This window comes from Cynocephalus volans, chromosome 7 (genome assembly GCF_027409185.1).
Source record: "Cynocephalus volans isolate mCynVol1 chromosome 7, mCynVol1.pri, whole genome shotgun sequence".
Classification (NCBI taxonomy): Eukaryota; Metazoa; Chordata; class Mammalia; order Dermoptera; family Cynocephalidae; genus Cynocephalus; species Cynocephalus volans.
This window is the reverse complement of record NC_084466.1, coordinates 21,871,204-21,894,233: the sequence shown is the minus strand read 5'-3', so window position 1 is coordinate 21,894,233 and position 23,030 is coordinate 21,871,204.

Here is a 23,030-nt window from a genome sequence, read left to right as displayed (position 1 = left end):
GAAATTAATAACAGATATCTACAAAATCAAAAAATATTTGACAGCTAAGTAGCACACTTCTAAATAATCCATTGTTTAAGGAAAGAAAAAAGAAAAATGCAAAGAAATAAAGAGAGGAAATACAAAGTGTTATAACTAAATGAAAATGAAAACACAGTATTTCAAAATGTGTAGGATTCTCCTGAAGCAGCACAGATACTTTGGGTAAAATTAATTTATAGTGCCAGCAGCCTGTAATAGAAAAGCAGAAATTTCTTGTTAGAGGCATTAACCTCAGTAAACACCATAAGAAATTTAAAATGGAGAAAAAACAAAGTTCAATGTAAGGAGAAGAAGGAAAAGAATCAAGACTGAAATAGAAATAGTAAACTGGAAAACACTAGAAAAATCAGTGAAACCAAGAGCCAGTTCCTTGAGAATATCAATAAAATTGATGAACCTCTAGCCAGATAGATCGAGAAGAGAAAAGGGAGGACAAAAGATATAAGCATCAGGAATGAGCAAAGGTATTAAAGAAATGGTATTACTAGTTAAAGCATTTGAAATATACCCCAAGAAACATTTCTTATCCCAATGGCTTTACTGTTAGAGTCAACCAAATATTTAAGAAAGAAACAATACCGATTCTGCACAAACTCCTCAAAGAAAGAGGAAGGAAGGAATGAAGGAATGAAGGAAGGAAGGAAGGAAGGAGTAAATAGTTCTGTTAGGTTAGAATTACCCCAATGTCAATATAAGACAAACAGACAAAGACATTACTAAAAACAAACATAAACTAGTACAGACAAGCAGCTCATGAACCCAGCTGCTAAAATTCTGAACACAATTTTAGCAGATTAAATCTGTCTATCCATCTATCTATCTATCATTTAACTATATTAATACCTCATGACCAAGTGTGGATTATCCCACAGATGTAAGTTTGGTTAAACATTGGAAATGCATTCAATGCAATTGACCACATTAAAGAAATAAAAGGCATCCAGAATAGAAAGGAAGAAGTAAAACTGTCTTTATTTGTAAATGGCATAATCATCTATATAGTAAATCCCATGAGAGCCATAAAAAGATCTACTAGAACTAATAAATGAGTTCACCACATTGCAGAATAAAAAAGCAACATGCAATATGCAGAAATCACTTGCATTTTGTACATTAGCAGTAAACATTTGAAAATAGAGACAAAAATATTTATCATAGCATCAAAATATGAAATACTTAAGAATAAATTCGAGTAAACATGTGAAAGACCTGTACTCTTCTGAGAAAAATTAAAGGAGCTCTAAATAAATGAAAAACATCCAATGATCATATCAGAGAACGAATATTATTAAAATGACGATAGTCCCCGAATTTATTTACAGATTAAACACAAACCCAGCCAGCATTTTTTTAGGAACTAAGAAGCTGATTTTAAAATTTATGCAGAAATGCAAAGGACCTAAAAGAGCCAAAACAATCTTCAAAAAGGAGGATAAAGTTGGAGAACTAATAGTATTTGATTTCAAGTTTTAGCATAAAGGTAAATAAATAGGTTCATGGAACAGAAGAGTGACTTGAGAATAAAGAATTGAATTGACCCATCTGAACAAGCGATTTTTCTTTCTTTTTCCTTTTCTCATTTTGGTGCTGACCAGTACAAGGATCCAAATCCTTACCTTGATGTTATAACACAGCACTCTTATCAACTGAGCTAACAGCCAGCCATGAACAACTGATTTATGACAGACGGGCAAAGGCAACTCAGGTGAGAAAATATAGTCGTTCTGTAAGTGATGCTGGAACAATTGTATATCCATATGGTGTGTTTAAAAAAAAAAAACTATTTATTTATTTATGTATTTATTTATGTATTTATTTATTTATTTATTTATATTTATTTAATTTTAATGTATCAATATACAATGCAGTTGATTTCCATGTCCCTGTACCAATTCCTCTTTTCTGTCCTCCCTCTGGCCCCTCGAGTTTTTTTGTCTTTATGTTTTTTAAAATAGTTTCTGTACTTCACACCATATTAAAATGTTAACTCAAGGGCCGGCCCCTTGGCGCACTCGGGAGAGTGCCGCGCTTGGGAGCGCATTGGCGCTCCCGCCACGGGTTCAGATCCTATATAGGAATGGCCAGTGCACTCACTGGCTGAGCGCGGTGTGGGCGACACCACACCAAAGGTTGAGACCCCCTTACCAGTCACAAAAAGCCAAAAAAAAAAAAAAAAAAAAAAAAAAGAATGTTAACTCAAAATGTATCATAGACACAAATGTGAAACCTGAAGCTATATAACTTCTAGGAGAAAACATGAGAGAATACCTTTGTGACCTCAAGTTAGACAACAATTTCTTAGTTACAACACCAAATCCACAATCCATCAAAGAAAAAAATAAAAACTTGGCTTCATCAAAATGAAAACTTTATGCTCTTGAAAATATACTGCCAAGAAATAGATATATATGTATGATATGTACTGTATGAAAAATATTTACAAATCATATATTTGAATAAATACTTTATCCAGAATATAAAAGGAACTTTCAAGATTCATAATGAGAAAAATAACAACCCAGTTTTAAAAATGGACAAATGATTTGAACAGATATTTCATTAAAGAATGCATACAGATAAGTAAGCATGCAAAACACCCACATGAAAAGATGCGCAACATCATCAGTCATTAGGGAAAAGTAAATTAAAAACACAGCACAATACTACTGCATACATATCAAAATGGCTAAAAGCAAAATGACTGACCATACCAAATTTTGGCAAGCATATGGGACAACTGGAACTCTCATATGCTAATGGTGGGAACATAAACTGGTACAAGCATCTTGGACTACAGTTGGTTTCTTAGAAAGTTAAACATACAGAGTATATGATTGAGCAGGTGCACTCGTACATATTTACCCAAGAAAAATAAAAGCATATGTTTATTCAATGACTTGTACATGAACGTTCATGAGAGCTTTATGTGTTATTGCCAAAAACGAGAAATAACTCAAGTGTCCACCAATGAGTGACTAGATAAACATGCTGTGGTGTATGCATAAAATGGAAGCCGTGCTTCATCAACACCAGCCCAAATGAGGAACTCCAAATCTCCTAATCATCCACCGTCTTGCTCATTCCCACCTCTGAAAGATATTTCTAAGTAGGACTGGATTTTCTCTTACCTATTATATCTCTATTATGTAAGGAATCTCTACTATGATCCTTACATTGAATTACAAATATATAAATACACACTTCTAACTGACTAAACAGCTAGAGAAAACAATATTTGTATTGGTATCCCCAACATCTATCATAATGCTTGAAATTTGAAGGTGTGTATTTATAAAAAAGTAATTTGGAAAGTCCATTGTTCCACCATAAAAATGAGAGCAAGCTGGATAAGGTAGAAATCATATTTTTAAAACCTATCATATTTTGGGAGCTTGTGTTTGTCCAGAAATTTATCCATTTCCTCCAGATTTTCAAATTTGTTGGCATATAATTGTTTATACTAGTCTCGAATGATTCCTTGTATTTCAGATGTATCAGTTGTAATATCACCTTTTTCATTTCTAATTTGTGTTATTGGGATTTTCTCTCTTCTTTTTTTAGTTAGCCATGCTAATGGTTTGTCAATTTTATTTATCTTTTCAAAAAAACCAACTTTTCGATTTGTTGATCTTTTGTATTGTTTTTTGGGTTTCAATTTCATTAAGTTCTGCTCTGATCTTAATGATTTCTTTCCATCTGCTAGCTTTAGGTTTGGATTGTTCTTGTTTTTCTAGTTCTTTAGTGTGAAGTATTAGGTTGTTCAAGCTCCCAAAACTGAGCCAAGAAGACATAGCAAATCTGAACAGACCAATAACAATAAAGGAGATTGAAGCTGTTATCAGAAGGCACCCAAAAAACAAAAGCCCAGGACCAGATGGATTCACAGCAGAATTTTACCAAACATTCAAAGAGGAATTGACACCAGTTCTTTACAAACTATTCCAAAAGATTGAAACAGACGCAAATCTCCCAAACTCATTCTATGAAGCAAACATCATCTTGATACCAAAACCAGGTAAAGATACAACTAAAAAAGAAAACTACAGGCCGATATCCTTGATGAATATAGATGCAAAAAACCTCACTAAAATACTACCAAACAGAATACAGCAACACATATGTAAAATTATTCACCACGATCAAGTGGGATTCATCCCAGGGATGCAAGGTTGGCTCAACATACGCGCAAATCAATAAATGTGATACACCATATTACTAAAATCAAACACAAGGAACATATGGTCATCTCTATAGATGCTGAAAAAGCATTTGACAGAATTCAACACTTATTCATGACAAAGACCCTCTATAAGTTAGGAAGAAATGGAAATTATCTCAAAATAATTAAAGCCATATATGATAAACCCACTGCCAATATCATCCTGAATGGGGAAAAGCTGAAAGCTTTTCCTTTGAGAACAGAAACTAGACAAGGAAGCCCAATCTCACCACTCCTATTCAACACAGTGTTGGAAGTACTAGCCAGAGCAATCAGAGAAGAGAAGGAAATAAAGGGCATCCAGATTGGAAAAGGTGAAGTCAAACTGTCCCGGTTTGCAGATGACATAATCCTCTATATCAAACAGCATAAAGTTTCTACAAAATAACTCTTGGAGTTGATAAAGGATTTCAGCAAAGTAGCAGGATACAAAATCAACACACAAAAATCAGTAGCATTTCTATTCTCCTACAGTGAACAGGCAGAAAGAGAAATCAAGAAAGCTTGCCCATTTACAATAGCCACCAAAAAAATAAAATACTTAGGAATAGAGTTAACCAAGGATATGAAAAATCTCTATAATGAGAACTACAAACCACTTCTGAGAGAAATTAGAGAGAATACAAGAAGATGGAAAGATATCTCATGCTCTTAGATTGGAAGAATCCACACTGTAAAAATGTCCATACTACCCAAAGTGATATACAAATCCAATGCAATCCCCATCAAAATTTCAATGACATTTTTCTCAGAAATAGAAAGAACTATCCAGACATTTATATGGAGTAACAAGAGACCATGCATAGCCAAAGCAATTCTGAGCAAAAAAAATAAAGCTGGAGGCATAACACTACCCAACTTTAAGCTATACTACAAAGCTATAATAACCAAAATAGTATGGTACTCACATAAGAACAGACACGCTGATCAATGGAACATAATAGAGAATCCAGAAATCAACCCACACACCTACAGCCATCTGATCTTTGACAAAGGCACCAATCCTATACACTGGGGAAGAGATTGCTTCTTCAGCAAATGGGGCTGGGAGAACTGGATATCAATATGCAGGAGAATGAAACTAGACCCATACCTTTCACCATACACTAAAGTCAACTCAAAATGGATTAAAGAATTAAATATACACCCTGAAACAATAAAACTTCTTAAAGAAAACATAGGAGAAACACTTCAGGAAATAGGACTGGACACAGACTTCATGAATATGACCCCAAAAGCACAGGCATCCAAAGGAAAAATTAAACAAATGGGTTATATCAAACTAAAAGCTTCTGCACAGCAAAATAAACAATTAAAAGAGTTAAAAGACAACCAACAGAGTGGGAGAAAATATTTGCAAAATATACATCTGACAAAGGATTACTATCCAGAATATACAAGAAACTCAAACAACTTTATAAGAAAAAAACAAGCAACCCAATTAAATATGAGCAAAAGAGCTAAACCAGCATTTCTCTAAGGAAGATATACAAATCGCCAGCAGACATATGCAAAAATGCTCAACATCACTCAGCATTCAGGAAATGCAAATCAAAACCACACTGAGGTACCATCTCACACCGGTTAGGATGGCTAAAATCCAAAAGACTCTGAATGATAAATGCTGGTGAGCTTGCAGAGGAAAAGTAACCCTCATACATTGTTGGTGGGACTGCAAAATGGTGCAGCCTCTATGGAAAATGGTACGGAGGTTCCTCAAACAATTGCAGATACATGTACCATATGACCCAGCTATCCCACTGCTGGGAATATACCCAGAGGAATGGAAATCATCAAGTCCAAGGTATACCTCTTCTCCAATATTCATTGTAGCACTCTTTACAATAGCTAAGAGTTGGAACCATCCCAAATGTCCATCATCAGATGAGTGGATATGGAAACTGTGGAATATCTACACAATGGAATACTACTCAGCTATAAAAACGAATGAAATACTGCCATTTGCAACGACATGGATGGATCTAAAGAGAATTATATTAAGTGAAACAAGTCAGGCACAGAGAGAGAAATATCACATGTTCTCACTTATTTGTGGGAGCTATAAACAAACAAACAAACAAACAAACTCGGGGGGTGGAGAGGGAAGAAGTCATAACAATTACAATTCCTTGAAGTTGACAAGACAAGCAAACAGAAAGGACATTGTTGGGAGGGAGGGGGAAGAGGGAGGGGGGAATGAGGTTTCGGTAATGGGCCACAGTAATCAATCACATTATATATTGACAAAATAAAATAAAATAAAATATTTTTAAAAAATGAAAAAAAAAAAATAAAACCTATCATAGATCTGAGGACACAAAGAGATCTAAAGGATCTAAATTCAGTAAAGAAAATGACAAGTCTGTCTAAGGAAGGAAACGTCCTGTGGCTACTTTCATTTTTGTCTGTTTGTCTTGGTTCTACACTTATTCTAATGGGGTCCATGTACTTAGATAGTAACAGTACTTTCTCTTTATACTTATTTCCAAAAATTTTACTGAATACTCTTTTTTTAACTACTCCTATTACTTCCGTATTATCAGTCTATATAAGATAGAAGGAGAGAGGCATACAATCAAGAGCTAAATAATGGACTCCGAATACAAGCACTCTAAATCCTAAGTTTGTGTAGTAAAAATGCTAGATCTAGAGTTGACCTTGCAGATTAGATTGAATTTAAACATAATTTTCGACGAAAGCGTCAGATACCTAAATTTACTTTTATGAAAATTTGTAATTCTCTTTTTGAATTATGAGACTAAAACTAAAACGAGTATTTCACTGAAGCTATGATTTGGGATATATATAAACAACTAGATTCATGTTTCATAAATCCTGCAATAAAATGGGAACCAGTGAATCAGCAACCTTAATCTCTTGCATATTTTAAAAGCTAAGCACACAATTTCTGGTAAAGGAAATCAGTAGAAAAGGGTACTAAAATTTTTAAGAAAAAGAACAAAAATCTGAATTAGGAACATATATGAGTTATACATCAACTGTGCTAGCTTTAAATACTTAAAATTTTAGCAGGAAACTGTAAAGATTACATTATATTTGCAGTTACTATAATACATAGTATTACCTCAAGAAATCAGAGTAGTCACAAATTCACTCTTCAATTCACCACAGTTAACCAATTCTTGAATTTATTTGTGCAATTATTAGAAGTATAGAAGATTAAATATGCCAGCTGGTAATAAAAGAGATGTGGAACTTGGCAAGTAATTATTTGACAAGTACGTTTCATATATACATTTATATAGTTATTTTGGAAGACATAGGAGGTAACTGATAGGTAACTAGTTATCAACTCATGTACCTCATTTTATCTCATTGTATCTCTTGGAAGTAGAGGACTTGATCAGCCAGATAAATACTCTAAGCCTGGGAAACTGTAGATCTGAGCAAACTCAACGTACAAAAGGGTGGGACCAACTTTCATCAGAAAAAAAAAAAACAATTCATTTTGTTAAATCTCTCTATGTAAAATGAGAATAGTGGGAACAACTATTTCATAGAAATATATGAGGCTTAAATTAGGTATTATTTGTAACACACTTAGAGTACTGATAGAACATATTAGGCACTTTTTTTTAATATATAAATTCAATTAATAAACCAATAATGGTGAATCCAGAGTTGAAACTACTGCTTAGATTTACACTAAAACAATATTAGAAATGATAACTGAGAGTGATAAAGGATTGTTTAACAGTCTTTAGTTTCTGATAATCTTATAATAAATGATTAAAATTTAAAAATTGAAGAGACTGATTTTTAACATGTACCAAATCTATTTTCCCCTGACCTTAATTGTTTCAGTGAGAATCTTGGTGAGATGCCCTTGGGCAAGTCACACAATTTCTGACTTCACTATTAAATGAGGACCTTAAAATGGAGAAAATTTTAAGTTCTTTCCAGCTTTTAAATTCTATGATTATGATTTTAGCATGGAAGAAATAAAAGTTTATTTTAAGGGTCTAGAATATACTTCAAAAACAAATCCTTGCAAGTCCTAATATTAATGTTTTAATAATATTTTGATAAAAATGATTTTCTAATACCACTAACAGTCATTCATATGAGAAAAATCATTTCATAAAGGTTTCATAACTATAATAATTAAACAATAATAATTGCTAACATTGACTGATCATCTTGATTTACCAGGCATGGAGCTAAGTGCTTTATTTAAATTACATCATTTAATATTCTCCCAAATTGCATCAGCTAAATATATGTAATTTTTCTTCATTTGACCAGAAGTTTAGAGAGGTCAGGTACTATAGTACTAAGGACTAGAAATGGAGCCATCCTAGTTTAGACAAAAGTTATAAGAAAGATGAAGCATTGATGTTTACGTAGAAAGATCATTACCTTGGAGTTAAAAGTAAACTTGAAGCCAGTGAGAGTGTTCCTAGAATACGCTGTTTGACCTGTCTAGAATAGGGGAGCCATAGGGTAGTTGAAGTCAGAGGTTGGGGATCCCTAATGTGAGTCCCTGTTTTCCTTCCATTGTCCTCAACTGAGACTGGGCAGATAAAGCACCTGGTAAAAGTTCAACTTGAGTAAATTGACGAGATGGAATTGATAACAAACTTGAAATCATTTGAGAAAAAAGGTGATATGGATTTGAGGACATAGACCAACAAATCATCAGAGAACATAAAGGCAGCTGTAACTAAATAAAAGGGAGAAAAGATGTATGAGGAACAGCAGTGATTTCCCTTATTGAAGGATTAGATGACTAAAGAATCTGTCATCCATAATTCAACTGAAATGAAGATTTATGAAAATGATAAAGAAAATAAAATAGCAATATGTATCATGATATTTTGACATAACTTGAAGGAATGAGCTTATATTCCCTACTAAATCTTAAAACAGAAGCATGATTTCTTTTATGAAGCCTGGAAAATAGTATCTATGTAGTCCTATCTGTCATTTAAACTTTTATGAAACTAAGAAATTTGACATTGGAGGTATACTATTTTAATTATTATAGACAAAAGAATTTAAAACTATGAGAAAAGATGTCAGAATGATGACTAATAATTTTTAAAGACAATAAGATAAAGTCTTAAATTATCATATAGTGACAAATTAAAAATCTTATTAACATTAAATCTTATTAAAACTATAAAGAATTTCCAGTTTTTTCCAGATATTACCAGAAGTGACAAACAAGGATGGACACTATCAACTTTTTTATTCAACATTTTTATTTGGAATTTCAGGCTAAAGCAAAAACATGTGAAACATAAAAAATTGATTTAAAAAAATTTGAAAGGGTTAAATTTACTGTGTTTTGAGAATGGCATGTAAGTATATATGACAATATAAGAAAACCTGAGACAAGACATTAAATATATTTTTAGAGATTTTTTTCTTAACTAAAAACTCTGATACTATTGTTTTTAAGCTATCTGGTAGCATGTGGCACTCCAAATTAAGAAATCTGAATTTTGATGTTATATACATATTACAAATCAGCCATCCACTGTTTCAAATGTGGTTGATTTTGACCTTTTAGAAAGGATAACTCCTTTTGTGTAGAGTGTCATGTGCACCTCAAGATATTTACTGTTTCTTCCCTGTTTAAAAATAACAACCTATGCCGAACTCAATCAGTGAGACTCTCAAGAAAGCCCCTGCATATTTCCAAACCTTCTGTGCAGAGTGGGCTTGAGGGAGGGAGGGGTCAAACTGGAGGGGAGATATCCGTCATCCTCTGCTGGGAAACACTGATCTGCAGAGAGCTCACCTCTTCACAATATTAATCTTTTATTCAATATACAATGTACATCTTATATCTACAATAAATTGTAAGCAGACTTAAGAAATGTTTTCAGGTGCATGAATTATAAAGCTATTTTCTGTTTATGAAAGGAGAGCCATATATAAATGTGCCTTAATATGAGGGTACTTCAAAAAATTTGTGGAAAAACAGAATTAAAAGATTATACAAATCTTTACATGAACTTTTTGAAGTACCTTCTTATAACAGGGCTAATATTGAAGAACTAAAAAAAAGGTTTCAATCCTAATCTGAATTCATCTATTAATCTGTTTAATATTACTATTATAAATTAATATAAATAATTTCTAAGGCATGTGTTATAAATTATGATGAGAAAAAGAAAAATATGCAAAAATATGAAAAGGGTTTAATAAAATACATAGCAGTGATGGAATAAAATTCAGTCAGAAATATATATTAGGTAGCTACTGTGTTACAGGCAATGTGAAGAACTTTTTAAAATAACTACTTTGCACCAATATATACTAAATATATCATTACATATATACATATTATATATGATAAATATATAATATATAGCTTAGCTCATTCATCTCTATACCTTCCCAAAATTTAGACATTTTACCTGTTTCACACAGGAGGAATTTGTAGCTCTAAGAAATGCATAACTTTCCCCAAATCACATTTAATTTTCCACGTAAATGATAGTTGTGTATAAATTGGTCTAATTCCAGTACATGGCAAATAATCATACAGCCATTTTACATGAGTTCCCAAAATAGCTTGAATACTCAGAGTATAATATTAGAGAAAAAAAGTAATATAGAATTATGTTAAATGCATACATAATGAGTTTGTGTGTGTCCATGTATGTAATAAATTTATATAGACAAGAAAATTTGTGAAAATTAAAAAGTAGTTACCATACTTACTTTCCAAGTGATAGACTAAAGGTGACCTTAAGTTTCTACAGTGTTGCTTCTGTATTTGTCATAGTTCCTGAAATCAGTTATGTTCAATGATACTTAACAAACTTTCTGAAAAATAGAAACTGATAAACTGATTTTAATTGTTAATTTAATTGTTATGAAATAGGAGTGAACAGATTTTTCCAGAAAAAGGCCAGTGTTATAAATAATTTATTAAGAATATTAGAAATATAATAATTGATGTTAGAGTATGGAATATCTAGACTTTTTTATTTTTAGAATGTTACAAAATAATTCAATCATAATTCAATGGGGTGAATGGAAAAAAATAGCTTTTGTCTCCGGGTAAATGAAACTTTAAGGAAGTTAATTACCTGACCCAGAGTGGTAGAAAAATTATTATTTTAATTACAGTACCTCCAAGAAAGGTTGTATTTGTTCAGAAAAATAACCAAATAGGCTTTTTGGAGAATAAAAGTTTCAATGTCAAGGCCATGGATGTAAGAAGATACTCATGTTATAAGTAAATTTCATAACAAAATAAGAAATGCAAAGGAATTTAAACATAGTGTATAGAGAGAAGTGAAGGGCTGAACCAACTTGGGAGTTGGCCAAAGCTCAAGTTCTGAAAGTCAGTGGAGGAAGAAAATGAAGCTGGAAAACATTTTTATTTATCATGATTAGGAATCATTATTTATTAATTTATATATATTTTCAAAAATATGTTTTAAAAATAATTGTTTACCAGGTATGATAATGAATAAGGGTGAAATTTAAAATATCCACACTGTCATGGGTCATCCTTTGTGTTGGTGGTGGGAGAAAATGGTTGACAATAATTAAGAAATAGAAAAGCAAATTAAAGTACATATTCAAGATGAGGAAAGAAATATGAAACAATCAGTAAAGCTGGCTATGTGTTGAGAAGCTGGAAAACAAGACATCCGGTAGGGTGAGCAGAAAATCCTCACTGAGTTGGTAATATTTACAGTGAAAGCTAAATGATGGGAAATGAAGTTCCCTGGGAGAAGAGGATATCAGGCCCTTGTTTGGAAAGTCCTAGGGCCTGTGTTTGAAAAAAATTTTGAAAACTTCAGCAACTGTGAAACTGTGGGGAGACTTATGAAGATATAGCTAGAGAGATAGCAGTATTGCCAGCAATCATGACTAAAGAGTTTGAATGTTATTACAAGTGCTAATGGAAGAAATGATAGTTTTAATTAAGAGAGTGGGCGGCGTAACTACTTGCTACTGATCTCAAACCCCGAAGAAAACAAAAATATCTTTATTGTATAAAATGTATGTTTGGTGGGAGAGTTATTTGTTGGTGAGGTGCAGAGATCGCTTGTCATCAAGAAGAAAGGGTTGTGTAATCCATTTGGCTCTACTCCAAGGTCAGAATAAACTAACCAATGTATGACAGAGAGACAAGAAGAAAAAATAGACATGAGAATTTTACACAGAGCTGTTATGAATATTTGTGTTCATGTTTTCTAACTTTCTGGGATACAATTGACAGATGATATATGTAAAACAATGAACATCTTGGTTTTTATTTCCAAGTTATGCAAACAATTTAAAAATTGCTTTAAATTTCTCTTATTACAAATACAAATTTTAAGAGGAGACAAAACATGTTATGAATGTAATACTCTATACCAGATCGTTAGGCCTAAACTGAACTGAAATAAAAATAGCTGACGTCTTTTTGTGATGTAAATAATATTGATGATGTTTCAAGGATGTGGGCATGGTCATTCACACTAAGTCTTTTATTTATTGGAAAGTATAAATTAGGATACATGTGGCTCAGGTAACAAAATATCAGCAGATAGTGTCTCTCCATATTAAGTTAATTAATTATCTCACAAAGCAAAACGGTATGGAGCTAGGCAGTACTGTGGGTGGTTCCACAGGCTAAATGTATAAAGAACCCAAGCTCTTTGCAACTTTCCATTTATATTCTCAACATGTTACTCCTTCCTTCATAGTCACAAAATAGCTGCCATAACTGCAGTGATCACATCTTAAGGACGAAGGATGAAATCCAAAGATATTTCTCTCCACTTCTCTCTGTTTCTAACAAGAAACAAATTTTTTCCATAAGGCATCCCAGACTACATCTTTCCCCTCTTGCTGAATAGGCTACTAAGTTCTCCTCCTCCTAGCAGAGGTAGAATGAAAACAGATTCTAAGTGACTTGCTTAGATTCTTCCTCTGGGGCTGGTCACTTTGGCATCTAAGCAAAATCAGAAATCTGTTGGTGAAGAAGCGAGAATGACAAGAAAACAACAGCCTTCCACAGTAAGAATATATATATTATATTATATATCATATGCTAATAAATATGCTAATAAATTATTAGCTTGTTTATAAAAAGATAAAATCTGGTTACCCAAAGAAGGAATGGGAGGGAATTTTCAACAAAGAAGATAATCTAACTGAACATAATGGAAAGGATGAAAAGCCAATCATTGCTCTCTTCAGGGAAAGGAGCTATAAGGAGATTAAAAACATCCAAAGAAAATAATTCATTGTGAAATTTCTTGGGCAAATCATCATGATATTTTGATATGTTCATGAAAAATTGGCTTTTCATGATATATTTTATGATTAGATATTATTTATAAGACACCTTTTTATAAAGCACTAACTAAAATATCATGAGATAGTAGCAAGCCATCAGAAAAAACAACATAGACAGAGACCTATGAGAGTAAAGCAATATTAGCATGGCCAAAATGCAGAACATCGATAGCACCAAACACTTGAAGATATGGAGCATTAGCATCTCTCATTCATTGCTGGCGGAAATGCAATGGTACAGCCACTTTGGAAGATATTTTGGCAGTTTCTTACAAAACTACACATACTCTTAAAATATGACCCAGGAATTCATATTCTTGGCATTTACTTGAATGTGTTGAAAACCTATGTCGACTCAAAAACCCACACATAGATGTTTATAACAGTTTTATTCATAATTGCCAACACTTGGAAGCAACCAAGATGTACTTCAATAGATGAATGGATAAACTAACAGTGGTACATCTATACAATGAAATATTATTCAGTGCTAAAAAGAAATGAACTATCATGTCAAGGTATGGAGGAAGCTTAAACGCATATTACTAAGTGAAAGAAGCCAATCTGAAAAGACTATATACTGTACAACTCCAACTATATGGCAAAATGATGGAGATAGTAAAAGATCAGTAGTTGCTGGGGGGGGGGAGGACGAACAGGTGGAGTACAGGGTATTTTTAGGATAGTGAAGCTGATCTGTATGTTACTATAATATCATTACATAGTTGTTAAAAACCATAGAACCCGCAACACCAAGAGCAAACCCTATGTAAACTATGGACAGTAAGTGTAATGATCCTTCAATGCTTGCTCATCCTTTGTAACAAATGGACCACCCTAGGGTGTGGGGATGGAGACAAGGGGGGAACAGGGATTATATAGGAACTTCGCTTTCCACTCAATTTTTCTGTGAATATAAAATTGTTCTAAAAATGAAGTCTATATTTAAAAAGAAAAACAGTAGATTTCAAAGTTGTTTTATGAGAATACACTTCAAATTGTTTTTCAAAAGCATTACATAATATTTCAAAATATATTCTGGCTTAGGCTGAAAATTTGGAGCACGTATACATTTCATATTTTGAGGTGGAGACTAAATGTAGATATTAGAAGCATCAATATTTAACACAACTATTCAATTGGTGAAATTAGAAATTTATGCAATTTACCAACAATAGAAATGTACACAATCTACTATTAATGTAAGTTAATATTATTAAACAAAACTCTGTGTTGAGCATCTGATAAAATTAGCAGAATAAAAGGGAATGAAGAGAATAGTATCCTATTAAGTATTCTCTGTAATAATTGAATACCTGAACGGTTTTCTGATTATATATGCTTACATGTGTGTATGTGTGTTTACGGGTATATGAATACACACATATAAAGGATAAGGAATAAACAAGGTTCTTAGAAACTAGGCTTGACCACAGCTATTATTTAAACAAAGGAACTTATTGGAGGTTATATAGTTTATAGAAAGCATACAGGAAGTAAGGTCATACTAGAGGAACTATGATCTAAAGAGGTCATTACTGCTACCTTGGCTCTGGTACCTGATATGGTCACTGACATAAATTCCAAATAATCATATTTTATGTGTGTATCACTTGCTCTAGATTTAAAATGATGAACAAGAATCCAAATTAAAATAATTGAAGAATAGCATTTCAGTCTCAAGATCAGTATAGGAGGAAAACACAGTTAACTACAAAAGAAAGAAAGTAGAGAGTGGCACATCATAATAAATTAGCAGACAGACGGGGATAAACCAACAACCTAATTCAATAGTGTGGTTCTCACCAGCTTAAAGTTTTCTCAATATATTACAATGGGCAGCTTTAATAAAACTACTTTTTAAAAATAGAACAAGAAGTAGCTATTGTTCATAATTTGTTTTCACCAATCAAGTATACAGATAGGTGAGTTCATTCCAAATTTAAAAGATTATTTTCAACCAGAAGTGTAATTGTCTGCATGGCCTGTTTTACTAGACTGAATATGTTTTGAAGACTTCTGGGGGCAAATGAGAGTTACCCCAGAAGCCTCAAAGAGGTTTGACTGGGAGACAGAGGGAATTGGGTTCCAGAGACTTTTGATTAAATAGAAGGTTTTTGTTTTAAACTTTTCCTACATTGGAAATCTGCATAAAAATATTATTACAAAAGGGTTTTGAGCCTCCAAATTTTGAAAACCAGTGACTTATAAAATGGCAGCTTCTAATTAAACTATTGAGAAATAATTATGTGTATAAATGAATTTTGCTGTTTAAAGAAAATGATGCATTTATTTTGTAAGTGAACTACTTTTAATCAAGTTTTTACTATGAAGTAGATATTTTTCTAGCACTTTAGTAAGTGACTTAATTTAGGTAAGGGTTCAATTATTTCTTTTTTTTTTTTTTTTTGTCTTTTTCATGACCGGCACTCAGCCAGTGAGTGCACCGGCCATTCCTATATAGGATCCGAATCCGTGGAGGGAGCTTCGCTGCGCTCCCAGCGCCACACTCTCCCGAGTGCGCCATGGGCTCGACCCCATATATATGTTTTATTGCAGTTAGGTTGAAAAACCAGGAGCCTCAAATAGCCCAGTGAGACTAATCTAAAATCTCTCTACTATATTTACACTGGTAGAATTTCTTCAACATAGAACCCTGTCAACAAGTCTATGCTTTCTCAAAAAGTGTATTTGCTTAGAATGCACAACACCAAGAGTGAACCCTAAGTAAACTATGGACTTTGGGTGATAATGATGTATCAATATAGGTTAATCAGTTGTACCAAATGTACCATTCTGGTGGGGATGTTAATAATGGGGTAGGCTACACATGTGTGGAGACAGGAAATATATAGTGAATCTGTGTACTTTATTCTTAATTTTGCTGTGAACTTAAAACCACTCTAAAAAAAAATAAAGTCTAAAAAAGTGCACTTAAATGTCTTGTAGTATCTGGGATAGATGCTGTAATTCTAAAACTCTCCAGCCAAGATGAAAAAAAATTTTTACAACAATCTTCTTATTGGCAAAAAAAAATTGCTATCACTTCCTCTTAAACAGCTGTGAATCACCCAAATTTAGTTTCCAGTTTCTAACTACAAAAGAAAATTAAAAGATATATACAGTATAAAAATATTTTCCTATTCCTTCTATTTTCTTTAGTTGCAATCACTGCAACCACCTGCAATCTTGATATATTTGATTTCTCAGAATCTGTGTTCTTACGTACTTTAACCTCTGGTGTCAATTTCCCTTGGTTCTAATTCTTTGCCTTTTTTCTGATCCTGGATAAGAAGAAGTGCTCTACCCACTCATTTATCATTTGTGTTTTAGCCCTGTTCAAACTTCAAATTAAAAAGTTTTCAACTCTGCAGATTGCTGTCCGTGACCCATCTGGCTCTTAATTCTAATCTCTGATATTTTAAGAGAAAATTCTTAAAAATATATTTTACATATTTTTATATATTTTTTCTTATAATAAAACATACTCTATCTCTTTGTTTTGGCTTGTTAGAATTGGCAGGCCTATTAGAATATGCTTGCACCTTTTAACTATTGCCTTTCATCTTTCCTCTATCTTCCCCCTTAACACAAGTATGATGCCTAGAAATGCAGAAGTTATTTTTCAAGAATGAGGATCAATGCTGCCTGCTAAGGAAGGAGAAATGGAAGGCTAAAAAGGACAGGATCACTGAGGACATAATGGAGCTGCCATCCCGTGTCAAAATAGTCCTCCTCTGCACTACTTACATAACAGAAATAAATCCCTATTTGATGAAGTCAAATTACTGCTTCATATAGCCTAAAGTAATTCCAATTGATATGACAACGGCACATATTTATTGATTTATTATAGAAATTAGAAATTGAGATGAAGAAACACATTGGTGAAGTGAGATATAAGTTTATTTTCATTCTGCTTTTTTCTATGTTACCAGAAATTACTAAAGATTCCCAAATGAAAAACTTATAACCTATGTTAGATATATTAGTGCAATAATATTTTCATTTAATAAAGTACTTTAATACATTAATAAATATCAATGGATTTTAATTGTATAAACCATATAAACATATAAATACATTTTTAAGGCCAAGATAAGTAATATCATTTATTCAATAAATCTAGAATATCAAAAATTACTTTTCTGTGTTCATTTAGTCCATGTTGAACTTAAAGTAGCTCACCTGGATTATTGGTCATGATTAAATTTGTTTATTCCTCCCCTTTGGAAAAAATATATATTTTGTACAATAAATATTTATACAAATTTTTTTTATAGCATTGTTTCTATAAATATCAACTGGTTAACTCTGTAAATGCTCAAATTTATGCACAAGTACTATAGAAGAAATGCATCTGTGTGCAGTGTTCGGATCAAATCTGCACAAGGCCCTGGGAAGATTGTAATGCAGCCCCTGTGAGAGGAGAGAAACACAAAGGAGTAACATATTTCTGCTGAAGAAAGAAGTCCAACAGGATCTACAGGGTAAAATTATACAATTTGTCAGTTCCAAGATTTTATAACATAAGTAGACAAATAAAATAGCCTATTTATCAACAGTTTAAATAATTAAACTCTTACAGGTGTTTAAGTTAAAAATTACATGTGTAAGCCGTGTCGACAGAGATTTTGTTCATTCTTATAAATTAGAAGTCATCATAAGAAAAATGTCAATAATCCTAAACAGGTACAGTTTAAATTCTAAATTAGACCTTTGCCACACCTGTTTTTCCTTCTCAAAGTGGACATTTACTTATTCAACACAATTTGGGAGTGTACATTTTATATAATACCTCTTTTTAATCATTAAAAAGGGAAATTTCAGCATATTTGAAATTGTCCAGGTGCTTATAACTTTAGTGATTTTGCTTTTATAGAGTGCTTCCTGAAACAAAAAATAAACAAAAAAGAAAGAAAGATCCAACAATCACAATAATTCCTTGAATTTTCAAAAGGAGAGAACAGAACTGAAACCACCAGATGTGAGAAAGGGGGAGGGGGAGGGGGTTAGGGAGAAATTAAAGGGCCACCAAAAATGTTTACATTGTGTAGTGATAAAATAAAATAAAAATAAATAAATGTATTCATGACATAATTACAATAAATTTCGGTCAAATTTAGACACATGCAAACACATGCACACATTTGCACTAGAGATATTCTCATTTTTCTTTTTACATGTGAATTCCAACTCTCCAACACGTTGATAACATTTTCAAGGACAGGGATAATATCTTATTCTTGTCACTTCCCAACACTGATGTGATAAACATTGCTTAATACATTTACAATTTAGTGAAAATTTATAAAATCTTAGAAGCAATTAAATCTTTTCTACTTACTTTAATTCAAAAAGCATTATATGAGTAACGTTTTTCGTAAAATAAAAATTTACTTTACATTTTGAATTACACATACGAATTAACCCCGAAAATGAGTTCAATAATGTTTATATTGTTATACTTATACTTTTTCCTATATTAATATAAATTACCACAAATTTCCTCAGATAAAAACAGATAGACATTGAAGGGTAGATGTAGTAGTGAAATAATACTTTCAGTTAATCAACTATTTTTCAGCATATTCACAAAGATTGATAGATTTATTATATTAGACTGTTTATAAAAAGAAAGCACTTATGAAGGTAGCATTCATGGTACAAAGTAAGCAAACCTCAGAAAGAAAATACTTAATTTAAACCCATGTGAACTATTGACTGAGTATATTGTGTGAAATGTAAAAAAAAAAACAAACAAAAAAAAACAAATGCATGTTAGAGAAAATGATTAAATCCTCAGTACATGCTAATAATAACACAGAGACACAGCAGCAGAGGAAGCAGTAAAAGTTTAAAGTGATGCTGAGTTTTCATTGACGTATGTTCTGTCAGAGGAAGTTTAGGCCACTAGTAACAGAATAGATAATAAAACATTAAAGTGATGCTGAGTTTTCATTGATGTATTTCCTGTCATAAGAAGTTTAGGCTATTGTTTTCCCAAAACCTCAAGTGGGAAAATAAATACCTTCTAGGCAAATAAAAAGTTTCTGTAGGCCAGGGTAATTTAGTATCTGCTCTGGCAGATGACATATGCAATTTTTTATCCTCTCTGAGACCACCTGAACAGCTGTCCTTGTGTGCTTAAACGGTTATTAAAATACCTCTTTGGAAGTGTTTACCTGAAGGCTATAGGAAAAGTGAGATGTCCCCTCAATTCTGGAGAAATTCAATTTAATAAAGTTGATTTTAAGCTCTATTACACTTCAACTCTATTTTCTCCATGGTTGTTTCAGATGGAGGAATGAATGGCTCTGTTGGAAAATAGATCTGTGGTGTCAAAAGACAGTATTTGGATTCCTGTCATCATAACAGTGAAAATAACTCATAGGTAATCTGTAAAGCCACCCTGAAATATATATATTTAATGCAAAGACTCTTTAGAAAGAAGAGATAAAGTAAAAACACACTGGATTCTTGACAATATTTCAACAAGTAATTTCTGTTTCTTGAACATGCTAAGCATTTTCATTTTTTCTGCCTTGAGCAGTTTTCCATTAAAAAAATATTCAAAGGGAAATTCCACACACTTTTTTCACACTTACTCTAATTGAGGCCTATTTTACCCCACCTCCCAAGCTAGTGCCCCTAATCCTTCTCACCATGTTCTATTTTTGCTTTTTCCCATAACATTTCTCTCCTTTGCACAAACTGTATGATTCACTTACATTGTCTGACTCCTTCCTGCAGAATGTAAGTTCTGCAAGGCCAGATGCTCAATAAATATCTGTGGAGTTAATGAGTGAATAAATAATCAATAATTCCATAAATATTTATTTAGTACTTAATAGGTGCCAGGTCCTATTCAGAGGACAAGAGGCAAATATTTTCTCTGCCTTCATGCAGAAATCTTTCTAACATGGAATATAGCTATTAGATAAATGATTGTAAATTTGATCTATAAATACAAAATATTGTGAGAGAGTATCATATCTGGGATTTCAGAAAAGTTCAGTTAAAGAATTGAGCCAAAATTCTGTCCTAATGGATGAATAAAAAAGTTCCCAAGAAGTGTAAGCAAAGCTTTTTCTTTTCAGATACTGATTGAGTCACCTTGTTTGTTGACCTAATATAGTTTTCACACTACATGCAACATCTTTGTTATCAAAAAGTTGGCGTCATTTTTTCTTGTGTGCTCCATATTCTTCAAAGAAAATTGGAATCATTTTATTGATTAGCAGAGATAGTGAAGCCACACTTACAAACAAGTGACTGTTACAACATGGAAATTAGATATTGCAAATATTTGTTTTATATACAAATAAAGGGGAGATGGAATTAGTTACTACATCTCTTATTTTTATACAATAAATTTATCAACAACTGCTAAGTAAGCCAAATTGCGTAAAACATAGTATAAAATTGACTAAAAATTTCCCTAACTTATAAGAAAAGGTTTTGCTTCTTTCCTCATGATGCTGAAGTGTAAGTATTTACTGGAGCAGCAATCAGAGAGGAAGTGGTACACACAAAAGAAAGACTGGTTGAGTATTTGCATTCCCATCAGATTGTCCCTCTTTAAATCCTTATCTTCCCTGGTGGAATGAAGCAAAGTCTAGAAAAGTGAAAATTGTCTCTGTTGTAGAGGCAGAAATCATCAGGCTTCCTGGGCTGCATTTGAATGTGATCAGGAGAAGGTCAAGCAGACAGCCTGTTCATACATTCCAGTTCACAGAGTCCCTTTTTTGTTTTAGACAATCTTCTCACCCACAAGATAATTTGTTTTTGACAAATAACATAACAGTCCACCTAAGAAAATCTACAGGATAGATCTGCTTGTACAATTCTACAGCTAATGTACTGGTAGAAACTGTTCTCTGTGCACTGTGGAAAAAAAAAATTCTGATGTGGATGTCAATATTTGACAACATTAAAAGATGAAAGAACAAGATGTACAATGCTGGTATTTCTGAGATTTTAGTCAGCTCTGTGCCAAATGAATATGTATCCCTTATTTCCTATTAGTCTAGAATTTTTGTAGCAAGACAAAATAAGAAATGAGGTCGAGGTTGTGTGATTTTTCCAAAAAACACACAGAGGTATGGGGGGCCCAGTAATTGGGTGTGGGAGGGGTCCTTCCTGGACATCCATTATATATTCTTTTGACTCTACACCGAGGAGACTCTTTATTAATCACCAAGTGTTTGATCACTTCTCCTCATGATTTATACAAAACAAAGTACAAAAATTAATGTAAAAGCTACAGTTAATGCTATTAATCCCATAATCTTTATATTGTTCTTTTAGATTTAGGCTTTTCACTTCCTTTGGTAATGAAGACTTGGCGAAATCATTATATGGCAGTATATTTTGTACCAGGTGGGCATTTACTTATACTTTGTGTTAGTCCTTTTCTGTTGCTTATAACAAAATACCTGAAGTGGGTGATTTATAAAGAAAACAAAATTTATTGCTTACAGTTTCAGAGGCTGTAAGTCCAAAGTCCAGGGAACACATCTGCTGAAGGCTTTCTTTGGTGGTGACTTCAGGGACAGCAGGGTATCACATTGTGAAAATGGTGGAGCAGAGAGAGCAAAGATGAACCTGCTCATTCACTCTCTTTTGAAAGGCCTCAGAACCACACCTCTGACCACCATTATTAATCCATTCACTACAGCATGGTCCTACAATCGAATCACCTCTTCAAGGCCCCACAATTACCGTAATAGGATTTCCCACCCTCAACAGTTAACAGTGTGGGGGGGGGGGAGGGGTTGGAGGATTGAATCTACAGGATTCTCCAACAAAACTCTCTATATTTTATTTCCTTAAGAACAATACATTTGTGTTTATGGCTCAAACCAGGTGTTAGTTACTGTTAGTTAGCTAGTTTATTTTTTAACCAATTGACATCTGACTATGGTCTTTTTTATTCCCACCAGCTGAACACTCAAAACAGCTGTGCCTCTCCCTCTTTCACTTGGAGCAATTTCCAGAGACTAGTATTTAAAGGAGAGTGAAATGGTTGTCTCTAATTATAACAGCAATCTGTTCCGCAGCAGTTTTCACACTCTACTTACATCCCCTACTGTGCTTTTCCAATAGTTTTACCCTTTCTTCCATTTGTCTAATTTTTGTTTTAAAGTCATCAAACTGTTGGCTAACTGAATTAATTTTAATGTGCATTGCTCCAGCACATTTTTGAAGCATATATTATTGTTTACAGTGATATTTAACATTGTTTGAGTTATTTCGCATATATCAAAGACAAGATGAACTGTTGGGATTAGTAAGGGTGGTTAGTCCCTGATACTTATTTATCTTCTGCCACTGGTGCCACCTACCTTCTTATGAATAAGAAGACATGGGTGGAATAAAAGAGTAACTCAAATCAGCACAGAGGCCTTTTCACACATGTTAACTCAATTCTTCTGCACAATTTCTATTTACAAAAGAAGAAAACACAATGTAAAACAGCAAAAATTTG